At 48.1% G+C, this 12417-nt stretch overlaps 1 long non-coding RNA gene across 1 annotated transcript; it reads left to right on the plus strand.

Annotated features, from left to right (window-relative positions):
- Nucleotides 1–7089: 7089 nt before the first annotated feature.
- LOC142069725 (uncharacterized) lies at nt 7090–9615 on the plus strand. Its single transcript, XR_012665661.1, has 3 exons — nt 7090–7164; nt 8272–8337; nt 9171–9615. It is a non-coding gene; the product is annotated as an uncharacterized LOC142069725 (long non-coding RNA).
- Nucleotides 9616–12417: the final 2802 nt, after the last annotated feature.

The raw sequence follows: 12417 nt of genomic DNA on the forward strand, positions 1-12417 counted from the left end.
CTCAGGGCAGAAAGCTGAAGCCTTGAGCCCAGCACCTGCACTAAAGCCCCAAGCCCCTGCACCCTGTGGGGTTAAAATCTGGAGCCAGGAGCCCCAAACTCTGATGCCTGGCAGGGCAGAGGCCTGGAACTGGGCCATGGAGTATTTCTAGCATGTTGAGGGTGGGGGGAGGCTCAGAAACAGAAAGGTTGAGAACCCCTGTTCTACACTTCTCTTTGCTGCTTCATCACCCATTTCAGTGTTCCCTCCATCGCCTAGACTGCCAAACCTCTACACCGGCTTCTCCAACAGGCTCTCCATTTGCATAGATAACAGGGAAATCCCTGATGAGCTCCCAGCTGTGACAGAGAGGGGTGTTGCACCCCCACATCTTCCACAAACACAGACCGCGTTGAGACTTTTTTGCTTGTAAACACCAACGTATAGTCTATTTAATCCCCCTACCAATACATAGCACCTTTATATTGTATCTCAACTTTCTAAGCTCTTCTCCAAAAGTCAGGTGGGGGGTAAGGTGTTTCCACTCAGAGACCTCACTTTGTCAGGCTCTCCTAGCTTTTTGTCTTTCTGTTTCTCTTAGGGTGACCAGACAGCAAGTGTGAAAAATCAGGACGGGGACGGGGGAGGGGGGATAGGCACCTGTATAAGATAAAGCCCCAAATATTGGGACATCTGGTCACCCAAGTTTCTTTCTCTGTCTGTTCCCCTCAAAGGGCTCCTGCCCATGTCCTTTTATACAGTTTCCCTGTTAATGGAATGATTGGTTCCTTGACTCACTAGCCCCAATCTGACCTCGTAATCAGGTACACCTCTATCCAATTAGGCCTTCTGTGAGGAACCGAATTAGTACGAATAGTGACCAGAGTGCTGACTCAAGTGCAAACCCTCAGCACTCTGTCACCTCATATCTGGAGATATGACCCCAAAATGTCCATTAGTGATCACCACACTCTATGCCCCCTGTTTCTGGGTCCTGATCATGTATCTTTTCCATATCACTGTACTCTGCTAGTGCCCATACTCCTTGCAGAAAGAGAAAAAGCCCTGGCTGGGATGATTTAACTGGGGATGGGTCCTGCTTTTGAGCAGGGGGTTGGACTAGATGACCTCCTGAGCTCCCTTCCAACCCTGATATTCTATGATTCTATGATTCTATGAAAAAGGACTGCAAAATTTTGTCCCTAGCAAAACTAGTCCTATGAGATGTATGAGACTGGAACTTACCTCCCAGCATCAAGTCCTTCCAGGGACACTGGTGTCCAGGACATTGCCAATGGGTGAACTGCCGATTGAACAGCAGACCTGAGAAGTAACCGGGGCTTCCTGACTCTCTGTTCAAGCTGCACCTTCCTCCTGATTGCTGCAGTTCTGTGCCTCTCTTTCCCCAGGCTTTCTATCAAAGCATTAGAATCTGTGCTTTTCAAGGGTGGGAATGAGAGACTGGTGAGAGCGCTCAGGAAGCAGAGGACTTGGACTCTTGTGGAAAACCCCAAGACACACCATGAGGGAGTGTGTCTGCTGGTGAGGTAAGAGATCTAGGAGGCATCATTTTATCCTTGGGAATGAGTAGCCAATAGAGTGGCTGAGTGGGAACCTCCCGTTTATAGCTTTGTGGGTGGGGGGTGCGGGGGTGTCCTGGGTGGAAACACACAGCTCCCACTCCTAGATATCAGAGCTGTATGCTCAGAGCAGCTGAGTTTTTGAAGTGTGCAATCTAGCCCATGAGCGGTTTCTTTTGTCTTCCAGGCTTCTGCTAAGATCTGGACTCATAACACCTGAGATCATACAGAGCCTCCTCCCCTGGGTGAATTCCCCCTCAGAAAACCACCGAGTCACCAGCACAGCTTTCCTTGCCCAGGTAAGACACAGGGCTCTGAAGAGCAGTTTCACCATTAGACTCTTGTCTGCCTTTCTTTCGGGAGTTGTACAGTTCAGTTCATAGGAGTAATTGTCATTTTAGACAGTAGAATAGGTCCTCCTTTATATGGAAACCTCACCAGGAACTTCACGATACCTTTCTGAGTCCTTCTCTCTCTCTCTCTGTGGTTTTTATTGCCGTCATTGCCTATACTAGCTACACAACCACAGGTGCTGGCTGAGAGAGATACGGACAGAGTTTGGATGACTGGACCTCTTCTGCCAAGTCCTAGTGCTGATCCTAACCAACACCTCCTGAATTTGTTTTAGCTCAGCACATCTTCTGAATGAACTGAGTGTCCTAATACTACCAACCAAGCAACCTACAACTACATTAATGTCTATCTTAGGTTCTCATTACTCTAGTATCGGAGTACCTCTAAACTCTTTAATGTCTGTATCTCCACCACACTCCTGCGAGGTAGGGAAGCACTATGTTTCCTATTTTACAGACAGGGAACTGATGCACAGAAGGGCTAAGTGACTTGCCCAAGGTCACACAGGAAGTCTTTGAGGGAGCAGGAAATGGAACCTGGGTCTCCTAAGTCCTAGGCTAGTGTGGGGATACCTGCTGGAGCATTCTCCCTTTCCACAGTCTTCCTCCAACATCTGCATCATATTTCCCACTTATGCTAAGCAACTATCTTCGGGGCTTATCTGGTTCTAAGAAAAACAACCTCTCTGTGCCTGTGATGGGCTGTACCTGGGCTTTAAGGCTCCTTACAAGAGGCCCCATGGTCCTACTACATCCTGCCCCAGGAAAAGAGCCCCCAGTCTGGGTCTGTCTAGAGAGGCCTCATGAAAGAAGCCAATCCGAGCCCATCAGGCTTGGCTAAAAGGAGCTGAAGGGCTTTAGCAGGTCAGTTCCTGGCAGGAACTGGAGGGGCAAGAAAGGGCGCTGCTCTCTGGCCACAGAAATTCAGGGGACAGCCAGAGTTTGATTCTGGCAGCCTTTACTTAAGCTGGGTTTTCAGGAAGAGAGTCCCGAAGAACTTTAACTCTGAGGTGAGGGTGAAGCTAAAAGTGGCCGGTAGGAAGAAGCGACAATGACCTGAAATCAAGCAGTGCCTAGCTCCTGTTTATAGGATCCATGGTTTGGAACCCAGAGTTAGGGGCAGGCCCAGGTTCCCCTACCACCAACAGTGGCATAAGCCCCATGGAGGGGACAATGCTAATGGAGAGCTTGAACAAAGGGCAGAATGTAAAGGACCCAGAGTTGGGGCTGGAGACCCTAGTGAGGACAATGGGACTGTTCTTGACTACCCCAGAAGGGGTTCCTTTGGACTTTGGGACTCAGCCAGAGGCCTGAGCCACAGAAGACTCACTGAGGACGGCTGGCAGGATGCACCAGGGGTGAGAAAAGGACTGTGATACCATACCCAGCCACTAAGAGGCTCTCAAGAGGTGAGTGGATCCCTATTCTAGTGCCCAAAAGGAAAGCTCCATGTTTTGTAGACCTTTCTCATTTGTGTGGAATTTCTCATTTGTGTTACAGTGTATTATGTGCCAAGTATCAGAGGGGTAGCCATATTTGTCTGTATCCTCAAGACTGGGGCTGTAGGAGGACTCCTTGTTGTTTTTAGTGTATGACATGTCTGCTCAGATTCTATTCCCAATCTTAATGATCATATTGGGGCTAATGGACAGGTTGATTTTCTTTCAGCTAATGAGTGATCCCATGCTCAGGGAGAAGAAGTTCCTTAAGCCAGTCTTACACATCTTAGAAGAAAAGTCACATGATAGGAACAGCATTGTCCGGCAGATGGCTGTAAGAGGCCTGGGAAATTTAGTCTATGGGGCGCCTGAGAAGGTAAGAGAGAATACTGACTAGAATGCAGCATAACGAGAGAAACCAAGGAAAATAGTTGTTCGGAGTTTACAGAGGCTGCACACAATGCACTAGGCCAAATTCTGCTCTCTCACATACCCGAGTAACCTCTTTGCAGTCAATACAGAGCAAGCTAGATCCTTTGCTAAACTGGGCATAAGCAAACAATCTGTGCACTTTAATATGACCATGTGTAAATGTCTCCATCTCGGAACAAAAAAAAATGCAGGCCATACTTACAGGATGAGAGACTCTATCCCAAAAAGCAATGATGCTGAAAACCACTTGAGTCATGGCAGAGAATCAGTTGAACATAAGGTGTCCCAATGCGAAGTTGTGGCCAAAAGGGCTGAAATGATCCTTAGAGGCATAAAGAGAGGAATCTTGACTAAGAGTAAAGAAGTTCTTTTCCCTCTGAATATGACACTCATGTGAGCACTGCTGGAATGCTGTGTCCAGATCAGGTGTCCACAATTCAAGAAGGATGCTGATAAATTAGAGAGGATTCAGAGAAGAGTCCCAAGAATTCTCAAAGGATTGGCAAAGATACCGCTAGTGATAGACTCAAGGAGCTCAATCTATTTAGCTGTACAAAGAGAAGGTTAAGGAGTGACTTGAGGACAGTCTAGAACTACTCACATGAGGAACACATTTTGAGAATGGGTTCTTCCCATTAGCAAACAAAGGTATAAGAAGATTCAATGGGGGAAAATGAAGCTAGACTAATTCAGACTGGTAATAAGGCATTGATTTTTAATGGTAATTTTAATTAACCATTGGAACAATTTACCAAGGGTTGTAGTGGATTCTCTGTCACTAGCAATTTTAAAATCAAGATTGAACGTTTTTCTAAAAGATACACTCTAGTTCCAACAGAGACTATTTCGGGGAAGTTCAATGTTATGCAGGAGGTCAGACTGGATAATCACAAGGGTTTCTTTTGGCCTTGGAATCTAAGTAACTAGGAATCTAATAATAGGATGACACAGGTGTATTATGGCACCAAGTTTGGCTCATTGTAGCTCGAACCTGGTCTGAAATATAGCTATAGGTCTCCGGGGAGAGGGATGGGGGGGTGGGAGGGGGAGATGAAATTCCCACAGCTTCATAACTGCTAAAGAAAATGTATTAGAAGTGTGATCAGTGATCAGTGTTCTTTAATGTCGTATGTTTGTCCAGCTGAAAAAGCACAAGAAGTTTCTTATGGTCATCCTGATCAGGGCCTTAAGTGACCCTTTCAGTTCTGAAGTCATTGGCGAGAGCATGAAAGCAGTGGCCAAAGTCCTGAAGGAGCTGAAAGAGAAGGACATAGGTTCTTCCTTCAGAGACCTCACCCAAGAGATCCGGACCTACTTTGACAACGTATGTGACCCGAACTCTCCAGCCCCAGTTCAAGCGATCTTGATTAGACTCCATTTACTCCCTGGGCATTGCTCATGTCAGAGTGAAGAGATGTTTCGGCCCCAGGGAAGAGAGGTGTTTTTCGGAGGAGGAGAACATTAGGAGGATGGGGATGACATCCCTGCTCCCACAGTCTCCCCCTTTTGTTCTTCTTTCTTGCCACTGAGAAGCTCAAAGAAAGTCTGAATACTAGATTAGGTAGCTAGATAACCATGAAAAGGGGGTTCCAAGGTACAATAGAGAGCATTGGGCCTGCTCTATACCATTTCTACGTGAGAGGGTTGGAATGATTCCGTTTTGCAGAGAATTTTGAGATGTCAAATTTTGGTTTTGTTCCTATTTGTGGCAATCCCTCTCCCCAAACTTCAAAACTCTTTGTGAAACAGAATTCCTCTTCTTAGCCGAGCTCTATTGAAAGCCTTGGGTCCGGGCAGTCTGCTCTCAGACTATCCCGGTGCTGGGAACCCAGGAAACTGTGGGAGCTAGAAGTGCCAGGGAGTTGCAAATTTGAGAGCCAGGGTCCCAGACGCTGCGGGTTTGGAAGCCCACGATCCCAGTCAGCCTGCTAGATCGGCTTCCAGGGAGCTGAATGGGTGCACTGGCAAGACAGCAGGCAGGTTTCTAAGGACCCCTGCCTAGCTTCTGGAGGAATTTCATCAAAATGGAACTGTCGCTAAAATAGTTTGATGAATCAGCAAATTCGAAACAAAAATTAGTTCATGAAAGTGTTCCCGACTAGCTGTAGTTGGAATCCCTCGACTTTAGCGTAGAAGAGATGGCTGTGCGAGGTTCGTGATGTGATTGTCCCTTAGTTACTAACTTGTGGGGCTTTCTTGGCTGTAGGAGGATGATGCTCTTCGTTTATGGTCCTTTGTCCTATTTGGCATCCTGGCCCGCCTGACCAAAAGAAAATGGAAGGGCTATTTCGCCGAGCAGGTTCGACAGAGCTGGGTCACACTTCTGCTGCACCTGCAAGACCCGAACCCCAGGGTTTCAGTGGTAAGACCGAGAGTGACTTATTTACTAAGCCAAAGGAATCTTCCTCCCAATGACAGGGGAGCTCTGCTATTCCTGCCTGCTCTGGAGGCCCAAATTCCCCCCTCAGTTCATTGCCCTCCTGCTGAGTCAGTTCCCACCAGGTTGGTCCATGGCTGCCTCACCAGAATCCAGGATAGGTCATGGGTCTGAGCCCGACAGCTCTCTCTTCCTGTCTGTCTCTGCACCCCAGGCCCCTGCCTCCCCAGAACAGAAGAGAGACCTGGTGAAGCAGCTTTCGTAGGTAGATCTGTTCCAAAAAGACATTGATGCTACCTCCAGGTTGCAGTGGAAGCTCTCCCCTCTATTAGTCATTCCTGCATGTTTTCTGCCAATTACATCCAGATGAATCCCTTTTTATCCCGGAATAGATGAGCAGTCAAGCAGATGAGTTCCCTTTGAATGACCAAAGCACTCAGTAGGGAACAATTAAATGGTGTGACACGCTTCCTTTTTTTCAGGAATGCAGAGCTACGTTTCACCTCTGTGTCCCGTTTTTGGGACTGAAGAGGCTCCAAACTGCCGTGAATGAACACCTTGATGGCACAGCCGAGCTGAAGCCTGAAGAGCTCCAGGTGGACATTTGCAGACACCTTGTGAGTGAGCTGTTGAAGTGTCTGAGATTCTTGACTGGAGTGGTATGTGGTGGTGTAGAGGTGTGGGGGGGATGTGTGATGGGTAATGGAAATAGCGGTCAGAGTGGGATATATGACTGAGGGTGATGGGAAATGTAAATCTGCCACAGATCCCCATTTTTCAAACCACGTCCACCCAGTCACCTGTTCTTTCTCTGATTTATCTGTGGCTCGTAAAAGCATGTGCTGGCAGTCAAAGGGCACTTCTAGCCAGAGAGAGCTCATGTGTCCTTGATTTCCTCTAGGCCAAAGAGAATGCCGAGCTGCTGGAGAACTTGTACAAAAGCACCATCATGTACTTCTTTAGCAGATGGGAAGAGATCCGGGCAGTTGCAGTCAAGTTAGCTGGTGAGAGATGATGCCCAGTGTCCCTTTTGGTATTCCCATTGAGGGAGAGAGAAAAAAATCCCACTGTGCAGCACTGAGCTGCCATTAATCTCTCTATGCCTCAGCTTCCCATACATAAATGGGGATGTTAATATCCCTACCTCTCCAGTGTGGTGGTCGGAGGAAATCATGACTTGCTATAAAGTGCTTTGGGATTGTTGCAGGGAAAGCACGGTGCAGTCATTTAGTAGTAGAGGCTGGGACACTGTCTCATAGGGCATGTTTACACTTGGAGCTGGGGGGCTAATTCCCAGCTTGATGAAACATACCCGCACTAGCCCTGAGTGCTAAAAATAGAGAGTAGCTGCGATGGCAGGAGCAGGAGGAAGTTTAACCACCCCAAGTATGATCCCATCCAAACCCCAAAGTCGATTCTCAAGGTGGCTAGCTCCTCCCACTGCTCGTGCTGCTTTTGCTACATTCTAATTTTAGCATGCGAGCGCTGTCCGAGGTAGTGTGGGCCTGTCCCATTGAACTGGGAGTGATCCCCCTCGCTCAAAGTGCAGACCCACCCACAGTGTTGCTCAGTGCTCTTCACTACTACTTCATCATTGGGAGGCATGCAGCCCACCTGCCCTCAGCACCTGCTCTTTCAGGTTCCTGGCCACACCACCTTGTCAAGGAGGCAAAAGGTTCCTCCGCTTTGGCCCTGTGCCCTCTTTTCCCAAGCATACCCAGGTGAGACAGGCAGGCATTGTGGCCTAAGTCCCACCTGTCAGTCACCTTGTGGGATCCCTGCTTAGAACTCGCTTATTCCTGGCCCCAGGCCTTTGCTCAGACCACTAGACCAAGACACTAGCGTAGTATGTCTCCAATAACTGACAGCAGTGGCAAGAGGAACACAGACTCTTTAAAGCAAATGGGTTTTGTGTAAACATTCTTAAAAAAAAAGTCTTTCTCATTCTCTTCAGTGTGGACTCTAAACTGCACTAGCATCCTCTTGCCCACAGCTCACCCTTAGGTCCACAGTAGGAGAGGCCAAAGACCTGTCTAGGGGCTGCTAATATCACTTTGCACTCAACAAGGGAAGGTTTTATTGTTGTTGTTTGTTTTCCATTGTGTATTTAGGCATCATCCTGGAACACACAGACAGGCAGCGTATGAAATGGCCGAACCTGGACCATCTGCTGATGTGTAAGTAATAAATACAGCTGAAGTTCTGCTCATCCGTGAGTTCTAAAGGAATTTAGCTGACAAGCAGCAGTAACCGATACCACTGGTGCAAAGTGCATCAGCCACACATGCAAGGACAAATTCAGTCTTGCCCAGTAGAAAGTCAGCTTTAATTTCCCCTGAAGGAGGCAGCTGCAGGGGGTGTGATGTGAGTCCGTGCATCTCCTGGTTGTCCTGGCAAGGCCCCCTCCGCAGCCAGTGCTATCCACTCTTTGGGCGTTATTGGCTCTCTGTGGACTGCCCAGGTGAGGAGAAATTGTAGCCACTTTCTGCTCCCCCAAAGTTCCCACCAGCAATTTTTCTTCCAGTAGGTGCCCTGCATCCTGCACAAACCAGCTTGGACCTGGTCTCTGTTCAATTCCAGGGTTATTGGAGCTCAGACCGTGGCTCCTGAATAGAGATGGAAAATAAACTTAAAAGTGGAAGCTATTGAAACAATGGACCTTCTTCCACTTACAGCAGAGTGGATGACTTTCTGGTCGAGTCAGGGCCTCCCCACTTGTTGGGAGCATGGAAGGGAGCCAATGGAGGAACCTAAAGCTTTCTTTGTATTGGAGAGCTTCTGTAGCGTGGTATTCAGAGATAGTAAGTCTCCAGCTAGTTCAGGCACAGGTGACAATATGAAAAGTGAGGCAGATTCATCTCTCATGTATTTTCCATCCCAATAGAAGGACTGAGCCCAGTTTCACATTTTACAATGTGATCATTCAGCTCTGGTAGTTCAAGATTCTGTGATCACGCTTAGCTGTGATTTGACAGTCTGTACACTAGCATGTTGTCCTCTGTCATTTCAGCTCTCCAGTTCCTCAAGAAAGACCCAAGTCCCTCTGTCCAGCTGGTGGCAACTGAGGTCCTAAATGACATCTGTCCTGGCCGAGTGCTTGGGGAATGAAGCGGGAGACAAACAGAAGAAGGCGCTCCAGTAGTATAAGGGCCCTACCGTCAATCAAACGTTAACCCCACCCTTGGCCCTCGTAAGCCTTACCCACCGTCACTGGAAGTCCCTAGACAATGAGGTATTACTTCCAGGGTCAAGGCAGACAAATGACCGGAAGCAACGTGTGTCATGTGACCCCTCTAAGAACTCCTCCCATTGTCCTCTACCAATCGGGATGGGTTTCGCCCTGATAGGAACGCCCCAAGAGAAGATTTGACCAATCAGGGGGCGTTCCGGGGCAGGATGACCTGTCTGGAAGTGGTTCGTGTGACCCCTCTAAGAATACCCCCCACCACCGTCTACCAATCAGTAGGGGTTTGAGGCACTGGGGACCACCCCGAGAGGAGGTTTGACCAATCATGGGGAGTTCCGGGGCGGGGTGATCTGTCTGGAAGTGGTTCGTGTGACCCCTCTAAGAATACCCCCCACCACCGTCTACCAATCAGTAGGGGTTTGAGCCACTGGGGACCACCCCGAGAGGAGGTTTGACCAATCATGGGGAGTTCCGGGGTGCGGTGATCTGTCTAGAAGTGGTTTGTGTGACCCCTCTAAGAATTCCTCCCACCGCCCTCTACCAATCAGGAGGGGTTTCAGCCACTGGGGACCACCCCGAGAGGAGATTTGACCAACTGGGGGGAGTTCCAGGGTGGGGTGACCCGTCCGGAAGTGCTTCGTGTGACCCCTCTAAGAACTCCTCCCACCACCTTCTACCAATCGCGATGGGTTTCGGCTGCAGAGGACCGCCCCGAGAAGAGATTTGACCAAAATGGGGCAGGTTCTCGGATTGGGTGAACCGTCCAGAAGAGGGTCATGTGACCCCTCTAAGAACTCCTCCCAACGCCCTCTGCCAATCAGAGTGCAGCACCATCACCCCATAAGTCCCAGCGCTGGGCAGAGGAAGCCATCTCTCACCAAGAAGACATGTTTTAGAAATTGTGGAAAGGCTGAGAGGAAACATGGACTCCTTTACCACCCCCGTGAGACCTTCAGATTTTGTTTTAGCTCCGAGGACCTTTGGAGTTGTGTGGAGAAAGCGCTACGGCAGTGACAGTTCCGAGGAGGGCCCTTTGACTCAACCGTTGATGGATACGTCGGAACCCGACCCCAAAATCCAAACCTTTGTGAGGCACCCCGATGAGTGTGACAGCCTCTCATTGTCCAGGCCCTAAAGTTGGAAGGCGATTGTGGCTTGGGGGAGTCACAAGGTGAACGGGAAAGACGGCGCTCAGGTAAATGAATGATTAAGAAGCGACTGTCGATCACGGGGGTGTGATGGGGTTAGGAATCGACCTTGGCATTACATAAATGTAAAAACAGGCAGTGGGGTGCTTACACTGTTTTTTGTCTGAAAATCTCTCAACAGCTCGACGATGCCTTTCTAGAGGCCTTTGAGAAGTTACACATCGGTAGCCCTGTGGGAGTAAATCCATCGCGCATCAGCTGTTTTTGCTCCTGTCTGAGACCCAGATCTCAAGAGGAAAATCCAGAAAAGGACAAAAATGGAAGAATGAACCAGCTCAGACTCCCTCATGGTAGGGATCATGGCCTCCTTTGTTTCAGGCGGCTGTAAAAGATTGTGTTAAACCAGGCGATTAATAAAACTTATTTAAATGTGCCAGAATGAACGTGTCCCCCTCCATACTTGTGTTCGTAAAAGACGGTCCCAGGAACAGCCATGTCTCCACAGACGGCTCTGTTAAAGAAAATCTGTTAAACCCCCAGGAAAGTTGGGGGCTTTGACGGGGTCAGTCTTCTTTTTCAAGTGGCCAAAAAGCATCATAAAACTTTAAATAGAAGACAGGTCAGAGCTTGGCTTTCACACCAGGATGCTTACGCTTTACACAAACCAGCTCAAATACGTTTTAAAAGAACCAGGACCGTTGTTTCAGATGTGGACGGGCAATGGCAGGCAGATTTGGTCCGTATGCACCGCTTCTCCAAACACAACAGCGGTTTTAAATACATCTTAACAGTGATAGACATTCTATCCAAATATGCCTGGGCCTTAGGCCTAAAAGACAAGATGAGCGGTGAGGAATCCAAGGCCTTGGAAGCTATTTTTAGCCAAGGTCGCGTGCCTCAAAAATGACAAACTAATCGGTGGAAAGAATTTTGAAACAAACCTTTTAGCAGATTGTTGAAACGGCACAGCGTTAACGCTTTTTGTTACTGATAATGAAGTCAAAGCAGGGGTTGTGGAGCGATTTTAACAGAACTTGAAAAAGATGTGGAGGATGTGGCAATATTTTACAGCCCATAACGCCTTTCGCCACATTGACCTGTTACCTGACTTTATGAAGAGTTACAACCAGAGCTTTTACAGAACTCTACGTACCAGACCCGCCGATGTTAACCCTTCCAATTCTCTGAAGATATGGAAACCGGTTGATAGAAACGGTTTTAAAATAAAACCGGTTGTTGCCCCTTTTAGAAAAGGCGACCACGTGAGACTATCTAAAACCAAAGGAGCTTTTGAAAAAGGTTGTGAACAGACGTTTACCAATGAGATATTTATAGTGGATGAAGCCTGAACCAGGAGCCCGAGACCTGTATACCGATTAAAAGATTACGAGAGTGAGACAGTTACTGGATATTTTTACCCTGAAGATTTACAAAAAGTAAACCCCAAACAAGACAAGATTTGCAGGATCAAAAAAGTTCTAGCAGAGAAAGGAAAAGGGAGAAAAAAGCAGCTACTGGTGAAATGGTTTGCGGGGGGGCGATAAATTTACCAGCTGGGTGGAAGCTTCTCAATTCTGACGTTTAGACACAAACAAACAAAAAGATGCCTCCTGCAAAGACTGAGGGAGCGAAAAATGAGCGACAGCGGGTTTTACATGACTTTGCCCAGCAATGCCAGCTCTGCAGTTTTTCCTCAAAACACCAGCTCGAACTTTACAATACAGCTAATTAAGCCCTTGGATCTCCCGTGTGCCTGGGAGGTGGGGTTAGTGGAAATACAACACCCGCACAGCTGGAACGCTATCAACGAGGACACCCCTTTTGAAATCACCTTTGAAGATACGGCATAGAGTTTTATCCTACGACGAGGTTATTACTCGTCCATACCCGAATGATTGGATCATATGAACAGTACCGTGGCT

The sequence above is a fragment of the Caretta caretta genome, chromosome 20 (assembly GCF_965140235.1).
Source record: "Caretta caretta isolate rCarCar2 chromosome 20, rCarCar1.hap1, whole genome shotgun sequence".
Lineage (NCBI taxonomy): Eukaryota > Metazoa > Chordata > Testudines > Cheloniidae > Caretta > Caretta caretta.